This window comes from Polistes fuscatus, unplaced genomic scaffold, assembly GCF_010416935.1.
Source record: "Polistes fuscatus isolate 324 unplaced genomic scaffold, CU_Pfus_HIC Scaffold29, whole genome shotgun sequence".
Taxonomy (NCBI): Eukaryota; Metazoa; Arthropoda; class Insecta; order Hymenoptera; family Vespidae; genus Polistes; species Polistes fuscatus.
In genome coordinates this window covers 542587-561252 of record NW_025113106.1, presented here as the reverse complement: position 1 = coordinate 561252, position 18666 = coordinate 542587, and the positions used below count along the sequence as shown (strand labels likewise).

Here is an 18666-nt window from a genome sequence, read left to right as displayed (position 1 = left end):
CTAATAAAAAAGAATTACTTTGTACACAAAAATTAACAACTCTAAAACTAAACATTTCTAAAATATAACATGGTCATTTTAAAGCTTTTTTTTGCTCTAAAACATGATTTAAAAGTCAAATATTTAAAACTTATTGGTTTTTTAAAAAAAAAAGAAAGAAACTGTACACATAAAGTAAAATTTCTCAAAGACTTACTTATTTTAAAATGTTTTAAAATATCCTTTTTAAAGTTCTTTTAATGCCCAAAAACATTATGTTAAGCAAAAGTATTTAAAATACATAGAGTGTCTAAAAAACAGAATAAATTTCTACACAAAAACGGTAATAACTCGAAAACTAATAAATTCTAAAATGTTATAACATAGTCATTTTAAAGCTCTTGAAATGTTCTACAACCGTATGCTAAATTTAAGTATCAAAAACTTATAGGGTTTTTAAAAAAGGAAAAAAGTAGTTGTACACATAAACTTTAATTTCTCAAAGACTTACTTATAAAAATGTCTTAAAATAGCCATTTTAAAGCTCTTTTAATGCTCTACAACCTGATTTAAAACTTATATATTCAAAACTTATAGATTTTTTAAAAAAAAGAAAGAATCTGTACATATATACTATAGTTTCAGAAAGACTGACTTATTTTAAAATGTCTTAAAATAGCCATTTTAAAGCTATTTTAATGCCCAATAACATGATGTAAAGCAAAAGTATTTAAAAAACATAGGGTGTCTAAAAAAGGAGAGGTACTTTGTACACAAAAACTTTAATAACTCCAAAATAAAAAATTTAAAAATTGTACGATCGGAATCGATCATAGCCGAAAATCGATTGTAACTAAAATACGAGATTACTATGCGCCCACTAAATCGATAGAGAGTTACTAGTAACTAGCATCTATAACCCCCACCACTCGACCGTCGAGTGAGGGCACCCTGCAGGGCACAATACGAAGACACGCATTCTATTCAACCGCTGGACGCCTACGAGGGCACAATACGAAAGACACGCTCGAGTCCACCGTTGGACGCCTACGAGGACACTTGGAGACAAGTTAATCGGAGGCAAGGAGCGAGAGGAGCATAGAAAGACAAGGAGTTTATCTGTTAAGCGAATGTATCTTACAGATATTATAAATACGATAGAGAGACGTAGAGGCGGCAATTAACGGTGAGAGATATAATTTCTATTTCTTTCAACTTGATTACCACCGGGTAATCGTGACGAGAAGTGATCACGGACTATGTCCGTTATCCATCGTCGTCCATTGTACTGATAACAACAGGGTTTTTTGCCGCAAGGCTTTTTCCCTGACGAGCCAATAAAGCATTGCACTTATTGGCTCAACCACGTGTTTTAATTTAATTCTAATTCACCTTTTCACCCTCCTCATAATTGAGCTTAATCCAATCGCCGGAGGACTCCGTGTTGGAGGAATTTTGGCAAATACATTTTGGTGCCTCCTGTGAGGTGTGAATTTCTGATTCCTGGTTTGAGTGAAGCTGCGTATACGAAATCGCCACTGAGAAAATCTAGTTCCTGAACATACACGCTGCCACGTCGAGCTAGTCATCACAAAGGATTCGAAAAGGAGATAAGTAGATTGCATCATTTGTGCATACGTTTATGCGTATCCACTTTAAATATTATAAAATATTCTATAGGAAATTACGTCTTCGAACCCCGTAGAAGTTCGTAATTTCTAATATAAATTTTATTATTTTCTCTCATCTTTCTTACTAAATTGGTATATTAAAATCGGAAACAACTCATTCGAATCCACTTCAAATTTTAACCGAAGTAACGTATATTAATAGAATTTGAAAATCGCTTTGTTCACGGACAAAGGGCGAGAATAGTTTCGACGGTTACATCGCTCAGCAACGGTACACTTGTTCAAACATAAGATTAGGCGACAAAGAAATCGTGACGTCAGTAGACCCTACGTTCGGTAAACTTACCACCCCCCTTTACCAACTCACAGCTCAGGACCGTAACCGCGTATCGGAAACCCGACGCATCATAACAAAAAATTTATATATTAAAATCTTCGCACTCAACATAATTTATATTAATCCATCTTCGAAAAGTAAGATAATTAACGTCGAGACAAAATGGAATCGGTAAAACGTCTTAGACGGGAACGAAAGATTTTGAAGGGCCGATTAACTTATTTAGAAAACTTAGTCAGGAAAGAGAATTCAGATACGGACGAATTAGTAGATCGCTATGAACGTCTTACTGAACAAATAAACGAATACGAACGATCGCATCGAGAGTGTATAGATTTAGGCCCCGAAGAGGACGAGGAATTTGACGATTTAGAAGATCTTTTTAACCGATATCATTCAATCGGATCTACAATTAAGAAAAGGAGAACATCCGCGGCTAACATCCCGAACGATGCAGCATAATTTCAAATCAGACAGTACGACCGAACGACCGATTAAATTAAAACGAATTGAGATACCTAAATTTGATGGAAGATTAGAAAAATGGTTAGAATTTAAGAAAGGTTTTTTAACTCTGATAGACGCGCGGTCGACATATCCGATCTAGAAAAACACGCCTATCTTCGAGATGCATTGCAGGGCCGTGCACTCGAAGTGATTACACTATATTCAGGGGACGGGTCGAATTACAAACTCGCGTGGGAAGCATTATTAGAAAAATACGATAGAAAACGCGTACTGCTAGCAAGACTTCTCGACGCGATTCTGGATTTAACACACTCCGAGGATGATTCGGCAAGAGGGATTCAAAACTCATAAGAGATACGGAGGCATATCTCAACATGATTGATTCGTTTAACGAGCCTCATGCTCTAACAGTGCGCGTTATCGAGCGCCTTTTACCTCGTCGCGTTCGGGAAGAATGGGATCGACAACTTAATTCGGACGATTACCCTACTCGTAAGGAACTTTATAAATTTTTAAAGGAAATAGACCACCGATATAGTGCTTCAGAGAAGCTAACGACGGATATTAAGGACGAACCCCGCGAAAAACGTAAACATATCCAAACGAACACATTACAATCGCGAAAACGGCAGGACACTTATCTTACGCATTCGGTCCCCATTAGTACATCGCACACCTGCATCCTTTGCGAACGAGTCGAACACCCGTTGTACCGCTGTCCTAAATATAACGACATGACGATAACCAACAAATGGGAGGTAATTCGAAATTATAAAATATGTCAAAACTGTTTGCGAAAGCATCGAGGTGCATGCATATCATCGAATTGTCGAATATGTCATCAACCACATCACACATCCTTACACCGAACCGATAATGAGAACATACCTTCGACGTGTGACCCCACATCTTCAAAACAGGAAACACTCGCGTCGACATCCCAACAAACCTCGAATCCACATAACTAACTCCTATAGTCCGCGTCGTCACGCTAAATACACCGAATCCACTACTTATAATCGCGACGTACTGCATTTAAAAGAGGTGATAGAACTTTGAGACAATAGATATAAACGGAATCTTTCTTAATAGTATATTACTAGTCGAGCACATCATACAGGATACATTGGTAGAGCATTTATTACGATCTCATAACGGACGGATACATACATTGAACTCAACTCGATCACATCCGGTGCAGCATCAGTATCTTTTACATCATCCGGAACTTAAAACAGTTCGCGAAAGACGAAAGCGCCAATCACACGTTCAAAGCCGAAATTCTAATTAGAGATTTGCACATAAATAACTTTATCACGAACATCTAACCTATTCAATCACGCCGATATATCTTCGCGAAAGAGTTACGAAACATCATATTTTGTCGGAAATCGCGAGATCGAACCAGAGAACATGTTTCTGCAGTTTTTAACTATACGCGACTTTGAAAACTATAACACGGTGCAGAGGATGGATTGACCCTTTGAGTACAGAATACTTTCTCGAACAGTATAGATCTCGTCTACGATGAATAACACATTATAATATAGAAGACCATCTAGTTGATATTTCATTATCTATTCGGCATTGAATGAAACATTTTTTATTTCAATATATATTGTTTATTCACCTGCTAGAATTTGAAATCACTGTAATTTGATAATTATAATATATTTGGATATTCACAACCAGAAATTTAAACGAATCATAAAAAGGATTATAGAATCATGGAAAGGCTTCAGTACATATTTTTACGAAATTAACATTTAACACATTGATATTGAAGAAAATAATAGTCAACCCAATATCTCATTTGCATACGATAAATCTCAAACAATTATCAACATATAATCCGATGTCATATTTTTACGTTCAGATGGTGTATCATTCCTTCTTTGCCGTCTTCTACAGACAACACAATAGAAATAATTGCCGAAAATATACATTTGATTATAGCACTCAAAGGGTTAAGACGCATTCGTATCGGAGAGAAGACTTGACCGCGGAAAAAATAGGACGTGTATTAAAAATTAGTCCAAGACGAATAAATTTGCGCCGAAAGGGAAAGATTAACCGATTCGGGGGGAGCGGTTATCAATGAATTAGATTTGATTTCAGTTGGGGACCGATTAAGAAACGCGAAATTAACTTTCCAGAAGAAATGTCTAACATCTTTACCATTTCGCAACCTCAATGACCAATTTCATCATTTAAAATACCCACACCGATATTCGGACCACCATTTATACGATATGATAACGATATTAATTTCAACGAAATAAGTTATCAATAAAAAGATTTGTAGACTTAATCAACTCTGTTAAATGCAAACGAAAATACACAACTTCATAACAGGTAGGAGAAATATTCGACATATCAATCCTCCGCTTTCATCCCAGCTAGGATGGCTGCGGGAACTATCATTCATCTATCAAACACCATCCCAAATAAGTCGCATAACAACTTTGTTCACTTATGAAGAATTAATTACACGAACGATTGAAATCAAAACAATATTAAACTTACAACCTCAACGATTCCATAACACTAACTCCAACATATTTTTTAGTGGCAAACCATTTCCAATGATACTTAAAGTGAGACGACAGCGGGAATTTCCTGGATGCACACTCTACAACCGATAAGGAGACTCGAATCGAAACCGTAAAAACCATACGAGAAAACAATCAAGCGCAGCGATTGTTTATATTTTATTCAATAATTTTAAATGTACTCTGTTGTATATGTTAACTGCAAACTCGACACCTCAGATAAATTCATAACTATCATTCTTGTACGTACAAGACGATTAGATCGCCTGGCCAGCGATATGCAATTCTATCAAACAATCTACGACCAAACTTTGTAAACTTTAGCGTAAGACATCACGATACACTTACTCGAATAAGAATATTATTGATCGGTACCCTCTCAACGGGGGGAGTATGTACGATCGGAATCGATCATAGCCGAAAATCGATTGTAACTAAAATACGAGATTACTATGCGCCCACTAAATCGATAGAGAGTTACTAGTAACTAGCATCTATAACCCCCACCACTCGACCGTCGAGTGAGGGCACCCTGCAGGGCACAATACGAAAGACACGCATTCTATTCAACCGCTGGACGCCTACGAGGGCACAATACGAAAGACACGCTCGAGTCCACCGTTGGACGCCTACGAGGACACTTGGAGACAAGTTAATCGGAGGCAAGGAGCGAGAGGAGCATAGAAAGACAAGGAGTTTATCTGTTAAGCGAATGTATCTTACAGATATTATAAATACGATAGAGAGACGTAGAGGCGGCAATTAACGGTGAGAGATATAATTTCTATTTCTTTCAACTTGATTACCACCGGGTAATCGTGACGAGAAGTGATCACGGACTATGTCCGTTATCCATCGTCGTCCATTATACTGATAACAACAGGGTTTTTTGCCGCAAGGCTTTTTCCCTGACGAGCCAATAAAGCATTGCACTTATTGGCTCAACCACGTGTTTTAATTTAATTCTAATTCACCTTTTCACCCTCCTCATAATTGAGCTTAATCCAATCGCCGGAGGACTCCGTGTTGGAGGAATTTTGGCAAATACAAAAATGTTATAACATAGTCATTTTAAAGCTCTTGATATGCTCTACAATCATATGACCAATTAAGTGTCGAAAACTTAAAACGTTTCTAAAAAAGAAGAAAAAAGCTGTACACATAAACTATAATTTCTCAAAGACTTACTTACTTTAAAATGTTTTACAAAAGCCATTTTAAAGCTATTTTAATGCTCAACAACATGATTTTAAGCAAAAGTATTTAAAATACATAAGGTATCTAATAAAAAGAAGTACTTTATACTCAAAAACGTTAATTATTTGAAAACTAACAAATTCTAAAATGTTATAACACGGTCATTTTAAAGCTCTTTTAATGCTCTACAACCTGATTTAAAACCTAATTATTTAAATATATAAGATTTGTTAAAAAAAGAAGGAATCTGTACACAAAAACTTAAATAACTCGAAAACACGAAAATTTTAAAATGAGTTAATATTGTCATTTTAAATCACTTAAAATGCTCAACAACTTGATATTAAACTTAAATATTTAAAACTTATATGTTTTCTAAAACAAAAGAAAGAAGCCTTACACATAAACATAATTTTTAAAGACTTACTTATTATAAAATTTTTAAAAAGAGTCATTTTAAAGCTCTTTTAATGCTTAACAACATGATGTTAAGCAAAAGTATTTAAAATACATAGGGTGTCTAATAAAAAAGAAGTACTTTGTACAAAAAACGTTAATAACTCGAAAACTAACAAATTCTAAAATTTTATAACACGGTCATTTTAAAGCATTTTAATGCTCTACAACCTGATTTAAAACTTAAATATTTAAAACTTATAGATTTTTTAAAAATAAAGAAAGAAGCTGTACACATAAACTATAGTTTCACAAAGACCAACTTATTTTAAAATCTTTAAAAAATAGCCATTTTAAAGCTCTTTTAATGCCTAACAACATTATGTTAAGCAAAAGTATTTAAAATACATAGAGTGTCTAATAAAAAAGAAGAACTTTGTACACAAAAACTTTAATAACTCGAAAACTAAAAAATTCTAAAATGTTATAACACGGTCATTTTAAAGCTCTTTTAATGCTCTACAACCTGATTTAAAACTTAAATATTTAAAACTTATAGATTTTTTAAAAATAAAGAAAGAATCTGTACACATAAACAATAATTTCACAAAGACTAACTTATTTTAAATTTTTTAAAATAGCCATTTTAATGTTTTTTTAATGCCCAACAACATTATGTTAAGCAAAAGTATTTAAAATACATAGGGTTTCTAAAAAGAAAAATTACTTTGTACACAAAATAGGTAATAACTCGAAAACTAACAAATTTAAAAATGTTATAACCTTGTCATTTTAAAGCTCTTTTATTGCTTACATTCTAATTAAAAACTTAGGTATTTAAAATATATAGGGTTTTTTAAAAAAATGAAGGAATCTGTACACAAAACTTCAATAACTCGAAAACACGAAAATTTTAAAATGTTATAACATGGTCATTTTAAAGCTCTTTAAATGCTCTACAGCTTGATTAAAAACTGAAATATTTAAAAATTATAGGTTTACTAAAAACAAGAAAGAATCTGTACACATAAACTATTATTCTCAAAGACTTACTTATTTTAAAATGTTTTAAAATAGCCATTTTAAAGCTTTTTTAATGTCCAACAACATGATGTTAAGCAAAAGTATTTAAAATACGTAGGGTGTCTAATAATAAAGAATTACTTTGTACACAAAAACATTAACAACTCTAAAACTAAACATTTCTAAAATGTTATAACATGGTCATTTTAAAGCTTTTTAATGCTCTAAAACATGATTTGAAACTCAAATATTTAAAACTTATAGGTTTTTTTAAAAAAAAGAAAGAAGCTGTACACATAAAGTATAATTTCTCAAAGACTTACTTATTTTAAAATGTTTTAAAATATCTGTTTTAAAGTTCTTTTAATGCCCAACAACATTATGTTAAGCAAAAGTAATTAAAATACATAAGGTGTCTAAATAAAAAGAATTAATTTCTACATAAAAACGGTAATAACTCGAAAACTATACTAAACTCTATATATACTAAATATAAACAAAATAATAAATAATAAACGAAAACTTTGCAAAAATCGAACTATACTAAATTCTTAAATGTTATAACAAAGTCATTATAAAGCTCTTGAAATGCTCTACAATCTTATGCAAAATTACGTGCTGAAAACTTAAAGGTTTCCAAAAAGGAAAAAAGAAGCTGTACACATAAACTTTAATTTCTCAAGGACTTACTTATTTTAAATGTTTTACAAAAGCAATTTTAAAGCTCTTTCATGCCCAACAACATGATGTTAAGCAAAAGTATTTAAAATACATAGGGCGTCTAAAAAAGAAGAGGTACTTTGTACACAAAAACTTTAATAACTACAAAATAAAAAATTTAAAAATGTTATAACATAGACATTTTAAAGCTCTTGATATGCTCTACAATCATATGACCAACTTAAGTGTCGAAAACTTAAAACGTTTCGAAAAAAGGAATAAGAAGCTGTGCACATAAACTTTAATATCTCAAAAACTTACTTATTTTAATTGTTTAAAAAAGCCATTTTAAAGCTTTTTCAATGCCCAACAACATGATTTTATGCAAAAGATTTAAAATACATAGGATGTTTATTAATAAAGAAGTACTTGTACTCAAAAACGTTAATTATTTGAAAACTAAAAATTTCTAAAATGTTATAACACGGTCATTTTAAAGCTCTTTTAATGCTCTACAACCAGATTTAAAACATAATTATTTAAAATATATAAGATTTGTTAAAAAAAAGAAGGAATCTTTACACAAAACTAAATAACTCGAAAACACGAAAATTTTAAATGAGGTTATATTGTCATTTTAAATCACTTAAAATGCTCAACAACTTGATATTAAACTTAAATATTTAAAACTTATATGTTTTCTAAAACAAAAGAAAGAAGCCTTACACATAAACTATAATTTTTAAAGACTTACTTATTATAAAATTTTTTAAAAAGAGTCATTTTAAAGCTCTTTTAATGCTTAACAACATGATATTAAGCAAAGGTATTTATAAACATAGGGTGTCTAATAAAAAAGAATTACTTTGTACACAAAACGTTAATTACTTGAAAACTAACAAATTCTAAAGTTTTATACCACGGTCATTTTAAAGCATTTTAATGCTCTACAACCTGATTAAAACTTAAATATTTAAAACTTATAGATTTTTTAAAAATAAAGAAAGAAGCTGTACACATAAACTATAGTTTCACAAAGATCAACTTATTTAAAGTCTTTAAAAAATAGCCATTTTAAAGCCCTTTTAATGGCTAAAAACATTATGTTAAGCAAAAGTATTTAAAATACATAGAGTGTATAATAAAAAAGTATAACTTTGTACACAAAAATTTTAATAACTCGAAAACTAAAAAATTCTAAAATTTTATAACACGATCATTCTAAAGCTCTTTTAATGCTCTACAACCTGATTTAAAACTTAAATATTTAAAACTTATAGATTTTGTAAAAATAAAGAAAGAATCTGTAAACATAAACAATAATTTCACAAAGACTAACTTATTTTTAAATTTTTAAAATAGCCATTTTAATGTTTTTATGCCCAAAAACATTTTGTTAAGCAAAAGTATTTAAAATACATAGGGTTTCTAAAAAGAAAAATTACTTTGTACACAAAATAGGTAATAACTCGAAATCTAACAAATTTAAAAATGTTGTAACCTTGTCATTTTAAAGCTCTTTTATTGCTCTACATTCTAATTAAAAGCTTAGGTATTTAAAATATAGGGTTTTTTAAAAAAATGAAGGAATCTGTACACAAAACTTCAATACCTCGAAAACACGAGAATTTTAAAATGTTATAACATGGTCATTTTAAAGCTCCTAAAATGCTCTACAGCTGGATTAAAAACTGAAATATTTAAAAATATAGGTTTACTAAAAAAACAAGAAAGAATCTGTACACATAAACTATATTTCTCAAAGACTAACTTATTTTAAAATGTTTTAAAATAGCCATTTTAAAGCTTTTTTAATGCCCAACAACATGATGTTAAGCAAAAGTATTTAAAATACATAGGGTGTCTAATAAAAAAGAATTACTTTGTACACAAAAACATTAACAACTCTAAAACTAAACATTTCTAAATGTTATAACATGGTCATTTTAAAGCTTTTTTAATGCTCTAAAACATGATTTGAAAGTCAAATATTTAAAACTTACTGGTTTTTAAAAAAAAAAGAAAGAAACTGTACACATAAAGTATAATTTCTCAAAGACTTACTTATTTTAAAATGTTTTAAAATATCCGTTTTAAAGTTCTTTTAATGCCCAACAACATTATGTTAAGCAAAAGTAATTAAAATACATAAGGTGTCTAAATAAAAAGAATTAATTTCTACATAAAACGGTAATAACTCGAAAACTATACTAAACTCTATATACTAATAAACAAAATAATAATAATAAACGAAAACTATTGCAAAAATCTAACTATACTAAATTCTTAAATGTTATAACAAAGTCATTATAAAGCTCTTGAATGCTCTACAATCTTATGCAAAAATTACGTGCTGAAAACTTAAAAGGTTTCCAAAAAAGGAAAAAAGAAGCTGTACACATAAACTTTAATTTCTCAAGGACTTACTTATTTTAAAATGTTTTACAAAGCAATTTTAAAGCTCTTTTAATGCCCAACAACATGATGTTAAGCAAAAGTATTTAAAATACATAGGGCGTCTAAAAAAGAAGAGGTACTTTGTACACAAAACTTTAATAACTCCAAAATAAAAAATTTAAAAATGTTATAACATAGACATTTTAAAGCTCTTGATATGCTCTACAATCATATGACCAACTTAAGTGTCGAAAACTTAAAACGTTTCGAAAAAAGGAATAAGAAGCTGTGCACATAAACTTTAATATCTCAAAAACTTACTTATTTTTAATGTTTTAAAAAGCCATTTAAAGCTTTTTCAATGCCCAACAACATGATTTTATGCAAAAGATTTTAAAATACATAGGATGTTTATTAATAAAGAAGTACTCTGTACTCAAAAACGTTAATTACTCGAAAACTAAAATTTCTAAAATGTCAAAACATTTTAAAGCTTTTTAAATGCTCTTAAACATGATTTAGAACTTAAATTTTTAAAACTTATAGGTTTTCTAAAAGAAAAGAAAGAAGCTGTACACATAAACTATATTTCTCAAAGACATACTTATATGAAAATGTTTTAAGATAGTTATTTTAAAGCTCTTTTAAAGCCTAACAGCATGATGTTAAGCAAAAGTATAATACATAGTGTCTAAAAAAAAAGAAGTACTGTGTACACAAAAACGTTAATAACTCAAAAACTAACATATTCTAAAATGTTATAACACGGTCATTTTAAAGCTTTTTTAATACTCTACAACCTGATCTAAAACTAAATATTTAAAACCATAGGTTTTTTAAAAATAAAGAAAAATGCTGTACACATAAGCTATAGTTTCACAAAGACTGACTTGTGTTAAAATGTTCTTAAATAGCCATTTTAAAGCTCTTTTAATGCCTACAACATGGTGATAAGCAATAGTTTTTAAAATACAAAGGGTGTCTAAAAAAGAGAAGAAGAAATTTGTACACAAAAACTTTAATAGCTCGAAAACAAACAAATTTTAAAATGTTATAACATGGTCATTTATAGCTTTTTTTTGCCTTAAAACCTCATTTAAAACTTAAGTATTTAATATATATAGGGTTTTTTTAAAAAAAAAGGAATCTGTACACAAAATCTTCAATTACTGGAAAACTAACAAATTTTAAATGTTATAAAATGGTCATCTTAAAACTCTTTTAATGGTCTAAAACCTGATTAAAACTTTGGTATTTAAAAATATAGAGTTTGTTTTAAAAAAAAAAAAAATTTGTACACAAAACTTCAATTACTCGAAAACAAGAAAATTTTAAAATGTGTAATATTGTCATTTTAAAGCTCTTAAAATGCACTAAAATTTTATGCTAAGCATAAGTATTTACTATACATTGGCTTTCTAAAAAAAAAAAAAGCTGTACACATACTTTAATTTCTCAAAGACTAACCTTTTTAAAATGTTTTAAAATATCCATTTTTAAGCTCTTTTAATGCCTAATAACATGATATTCAGCAAAAGTATTTAAAATACATATGGGTCTAATAAAAAAGAAGTAGTTTGGACACAAAACGTTAATAACTCAAAAATAACCAATTTTTATGTTATAACATGGTAATTTTAAAGCTTTTTTAATGCTCTAAAACCTGATTTAACCCTTTAGCTTACAAAGACGTCTCAGAGGCGTCACAATTTTATCGGACCAAAAACGAAGAAGACGCCTCAGAGGCGTCGCAAGGTTTTGGGACCAAAATGAATAAGACGCCTTAGAGGCGTCGTAAGTCTACCGGGCGAAAACAGCAATATATCAGAATATTGTTTGGGCGACCGTTCCAAATATGAATGTAGGAATATTTTTTGTAACTCAAGTTTTACACTTTTTTACTCTGATATTCTTACTCTCTACCTTGATTCTTTTCCCTCTTCACCCTTATACTCTGTTACTGTGTAATAAAGGACGATATTTCTTATATCTCTATTGAACCGAAAAATAACTTTACTTATCGAACTACGTATCTATTTAGCAACGATCGTTTTCGAATATTCATATCTTCATGTTTCTTGCTTACATTTTTTCCAATCCTACATGAATATAATAGGTCACAGAGAAATTCCAGAGACGCGACATTCAGTTTCTTCTCATTCGCATTTGACGTTACATCTTATGTAAGAAGTATTATAAAATCACCCATTATGATGTCTTCCAAAAGAAAAATTAGTATTGAGTATATTGATGACATTGCTACCAGTAGTAGTGACAATGGTAGTGAAATTGTACGTTTGGACAACGTGGAAATGCAAAAAGTGTAAAATTGCATTACACTACCAACATGTTTTGAGATATATTATACTATTAAAGATTACTAAATTTTTGTATTAAAATAAAAAAGTTATTAATAATGGATTAGTCAATTTGCAACATTAAGTCTTTTTTGTTTAATAACCAACTAACCGTAATTATTTATCAAACATCTTGCAAAGTTAATTGTACCGCACACGTGTATATACAAATCATAGAATTTTAAGATTAGTACAGTTTCGAGCGCTGAGCCAAGCTTGTATGTGGCGCGCGCGACCGACTGGTGTTGCTTTAGGCCTGCACAGTTGGAAATTCGATCGTAGGGGAAGGGGTTAAAACTCATAATTTAAAACTTACAGGTTTTTTAAAAAAAAAAGCAAGAATCTGTAAACATAAAACTATAAATTCTCAATGAATTACTTATTTTTAAATGTTTTAAATAGCAATTTTAAAGCTCTTTTAATGCTGAATAACATGATTTTAAGCAAAAGTATTTAAAATACATAGGGTGTCTAAAAAAGAAGAAGTACTTTGTACACAAATCTTTAATTACTCGAAAACCAACAAATTCTTAAATGTTATAACATGTTCATTCTAAAGCTCTTTTAATGCTCTACAATCTAATTTAAAACTTATTTATTTAAAATATATAGGGTATTTTAAAAAAAAGAAGTAATCTGTACACAAAAACTTAAATTACTCGAAAACACGAAAATTTTAAAATGAGTTAATATTGTCATTTTAAAGCTCTAGAAATGCTCTACAATTGATTTAAAACATAAATATTTAAAACTTATAGGTTTTCTAAAAAAGAAGAAAGAAGCTGTACACATAAACTATAGTTTCACAAAGACTGACTAATTTTTAAATGTCCTAAAATAGCTATTTTAAAGCTCTTTTAATGCCCAACAACATGATGTTAAGCAAAGTATTTAAAATACATAGGGTGTCTAATAAAAAAGAGTACTTTGTACACATAAACGTTTATAACTCGAAAACTAAAAATTTCTAAAATATATTAACAAGGTTATTTTAAAGCTTTTATAATGATCCAAAAAATTATTTGAAACTTAAATATTTAAAACTTATAGATTTTCTAAATAAAGAAAGAAGCTGTACACTTAAAGTATAATTTCTCAAAGACTTACTTATTTTAAAATGTTTTAGAATATCCGTTTTGAAGTTCTTTCAATGCCCAACAACATTATGTTAAGCAAGAGTATTTAAAATACATAGGGTTTCAAAAATAGAAAAAGTACTTTGTACACAAAAACGGATATTACTCGAAAACTAACAAATTCAAAAATTGTATAACATGGTTATTTTAAAGCTCTTTTAATGCCTAACAACATGGTGATAAGCAATAGTTTTTAAAATACAACTCTATAAAAAAAGAAGAAATTTGTACACAAAAATTTTAATAGCTCGAAAACTAACAAATTCTAAAATGTTATAACATGGTCATTTCATAGCTTTTTTAATGCCTTAAAACCTGATTCAAAACCTAAGTATTTAATATATATAGGTTTTTTTTTTTAAAAAAAAAGGAATCTGTACACAAATCTTTAATTACTGGAAACTAACAAATTTTAAAATGTTATACATGGTCATCTTAAAGCTCTTTTAATGCTCTAAAACCTGATAAAAACTTAGGTATTTTAAATATATAGAGTTTGTTTTAAAAAAAGAAATCTGTAAACTTAAACTTCAATTACTCGAAAACAAGAAAATTTTAAAATGTGTTAATATTGTCATTTAAAGCTCTTAAAATGCAATAAAATTTTATGCTAAGCATAAGTATTTAATGTACATGAGATATGATATGATTTTCTAAAAAGAATAAACACTAGTATTAAATTTACCACAGTCACTGATCGGAAGCAAGATAAGGAGAGAAACGCGCGTGCAAGATAAGCAAGTTGTTTTCGAGCGTAACCGGGGGAACGCAAAGCTGCGACATCTCCCCTACACCACAGTTTTCTGTAATCCCCACTACTACTCGTCAGAGCCCCCACCCAACTCCACACGCCACACCGGAAGTCCCAAACCGGAAAAGGGAAAGCGATGCGGACGGAAGTGAAGTGCTAACGCGTAGCACGTGCTTAAATTCGAAACATGTCACGCGTTTCCGGTATGTAATTTCTCAAAGACTACCTTTTTCAAAATGTTTTAGAATAGCCATTTTAAAGCTCTTTTAATGCCGAACAATTATGTTAAGCAAAAGTATTTAAAATACATAAAGTGTCTAAAATAGAAGAAGAACTTTGTACACATAATCTTTAATAGCTCGAAAACTAACAAATTCTAAAATGTTATATCATGTTCATTTTATAGCTCTTTCAATGCCTTACAACCTGATTTAAAAATTAAGTATAAAATATATGTGATTTTTTTAAAAAAAAGAAGGAACCTGTAAAAAAACTTCAATTTACTAACAACTAAAAATTTTAAAATGATATACCATGGTCACTTTTAAGCTCTTATAATGCTCTACAATCTAATTTAAAACTTAAGTATTTAAATATATAGGGTTCATTTAAAACCAAAGAATCTGTACACATAAACTTCAATTACTCGAAAACAAGAAAATTTTAAAATGTGTTAATATTGTTATTTTAAGGCTCTTGAAACACTACAAACTTGCTAAACCTAAGTATCTTTAACCAAAGGGTTTTCCAAAAAAGAAAAAAAATCTGTACACATAAACTTAATTCTCAAACAGTAACTAAATTTAAAATTTTTTAAAATAGCCATTTTAAAGCTCTTTTAATACCGAACCAATATGAGAGTAGCAAAAGTATTTAAAACACATAGGGTGCCTAAAAAAGAAGAGGTACTTTGTACACAAAACTTTAATAACTCCAAAACCAGACAATTTAAACATTTTAAACATTGTCATTTTAAAGCTCTTTTAATGCTCTGCAAACTAATTTAAAACTTATTAAGTATTTAAAATATATATGTTTTTTAAAAAAAAGAAAATGCTGTACACATAAATTTAATTTCTCAAAGACTTCCTTTTTCAAAATGTTTTAAAATAGCCATTTTTAAGCTCTTTTAAAGCCCAATAACATGATGTTTAGCAAAGTATTAAAAACATAGGATGTCTAATAAATAAGAATTACTTTGTACACAAAAACGGTAAAACTCGAAAACTAACTAATTCTAAAATGTTATAATGGTAATTTTAAAGCTCTTTCAATGCTCTACAACCTTATTTAAAACTTAAATATTCAAAACCTATAGATTTTTTTAAAATAAGAAAGAAGCTGTTCACATAAACTATAGTTTCACAAAGACCAACTTATTTTAAAGTCATTAAAAAAAAGCTATTTCAAGCTCTTTTAATGCCCAACAACATTATGTTAAGCAAAGTATTTAAATACATAGGGTGTCTAAAAAAGAATGAGGTACTTTGTACACAAAAACATTAATAACTCCAAAACTAAAAAATAATAAAAATGTTATAACACGGTCATTGTAAAGCTCTTTTAATACTCTACAACCTGATTTAAAACTTAAATATTTAAATTATATAGGTTTTCTAAAAAAAAAGGAAAAGATGTAAACATAAACTTAATTTCTCAATGACTAACCTTTTCAAAATGTTTTAAAATAGCCATTTTAAGCTCTTTTAATGTCGAATAACATGATGTTATTCAAAAGTATTTAACACACCTAGGGTGTCTAAAAAAGAAAAGTACTGTGTACAAAAAACGTAATAACTCGAATACTAAAAAATTCTTAAATGTTATACCATTTTCATTTTAAAGCTCATTTAATGCTCTACAACATGATATGAAACTTAAATATTTAAAAATTGTAGATTTTTTAGAAATAAAGAAAGAAGCTGTAAAAATAAACTAAATTTCTCAAAGACTTACAAATTTCAAAAGTTTAAAAGAGTCATTTTGAAGCTCTCCTACTTCCCAACAACATGATGTTAAGCAAAAGTATTTAAAATACATAGGTTGTTTAAAAAAGAAGAGGTACTTTGTACCAAAAAAGTTAATAACTCCAAAACTAAAAAATATAAAAATGTTATAACATTGTCATTTTAAAGCCCGTTTATTGCTCTGCAACATAATTTAAAACGTAAGTATTTAAGATATATAGGTTTTCTAAAAAAATAGAAAAAGCATTAAACATAAACTTTAAAATCTCAAAGACTAACCTTTTTCAAATTTTCTTAAAATAGCCATTTTTAAGATCTTTTAATGCCCAAAAACATGATGTTAAGCAAAAGTATTTAGAATAAATAGGGTGTCTAATAAAAAAGATGTACTTTTGTACACAAAAACGTTATAACTCGAAAACTAGCGAATTCTAAAATATTAAAAGGTTATTTTAAAGCTCTTTCAATGCTTTACAACCTGATTTAAACGTAAATATTTAAAATTTATAGATTTTTTAAAATAAAGAAAGAAGCTGTACGCATAAAGTATAGTTTTACAAAGTCTAACTTATTTTAAAAGTTTTAAAATAGCCATTTTAAAGCTTAATAATGCCCAACAACATGATGTTAAGCAAAATATTTAAAAATACATATAGTGTCTAAAAAGGAGAAGTACTATGTAAACAAAACTTTAGTAGCTCCAATTAAACACAAATTTAAAATGTTATAACATTGTCATTTTAAAGCTCTTTTAATGCTCCAGAACCTAATTTAAAACTTAAGTATTAAAGTATATAGGGTTTTTTAAAACAAAAAAAATCTGTACACAAAACTTCAATTACTCGAAACAAGAATTATAAATTGGTTAATATTGTTATTTTAAAGCTCCTGAAATGCTCTACAATCTTATGCTAAACTAAATATCTAAAACCTAAAAGGTTTCCAAAAAAAAAAAAAAGAAGATGTACACATAAACTTTTATTTCTCTAACAGTAACTAAATTTAATATGTTTTAAAAATAGCCATTTTAAAGCTCTTTTAATGCACAACAATATTGTTAAGCAAAAGTATTTAAAACATATATGGTGCCTAAAAAAGAAGAGATACTTTTTACACAAAACGTTAAAAAACTCTAAAACTAAAAAATTTAAAAATGTTATAAACATTGCAATTTAAAGCTCGTTAATGCTCTACAACCTTATTTAAAACTTAAGTATTTATTATATATAGGGTTTTTAAAAAAATAGTAGGAAAACTGTAAACAAAATCTTCAATTGTTTAAAAAATAACAAATCTTAAAATGATACTATGGTCATTTTAAAGCTCTTTTAAATCTCTTCAATCTAATTTGAAACTTAAGTACTTAAAATATATAGGGTATTTAAAAAAAAAAAGAAATATGTACACAAAAACTTCAATTACTCGAAAATACGAAAATTTTAAAATGAGTTAATATTGTCATATTAAAGCTCTTGAATGCTCTAAACATGATTTAAAACTAAAAAATTTAAAGCTCATATATTTTTTAAAAATAGAGAAAGAAGCGGTACACATAAACTATACATCACAAAGACTAACTTATTTAAAATGTTTTAAGATAGCTATTTAAAACTCTATTAATGCCTAACATCACGATGATAAGCAAAAGGATTTAATACATAGGGTGTCTAAAAAAGAAGAGGTACTTTGTACACAAAAACTTTAATAACTCATAAACAAAAAATTTAAAAAGGTTATTACATTGCTATTTTAAAGCAGTTTTAATGCTCTACAACCTTATTTAAAACTTAAGTATTAAAAATATATAGGTTTTCT

At 28.7% G+C, this 18666-nt stretch overlaps 2 long non-coding RNA genes across 2 annotated transcripts; both read left to right on the top strand.

Annotated features, from left to right (window-relative positions):
* Nucleotides 1–905: 905 nt before the first annotated feature.
* Nucleotides 906–1915, top strand: LOC122519070. The gene is made up of 2 exons (XR_006304239.1): nt 906–1165; nt 1396–1915. It is a non-coding gene; the product is annotated as an uncharacterized LOC122519070 (long non-coding RNA).
* Nucleotides 1916–4028: 2113 nt separating this feature from the next.
* Nucleotides 4029–5204, top strand: LOC122519068. The gene is made up of 2 exons (XR_006304237.1): nt 4029–4770; nt 4985–5204. It is a non-coding gene; the product is annotated as an uncharacterized LOC122519068 (long non-coding RNA).
* The last annotated feature ends 13462 nt before the right edge of the window (nt 5205–18666 follow it).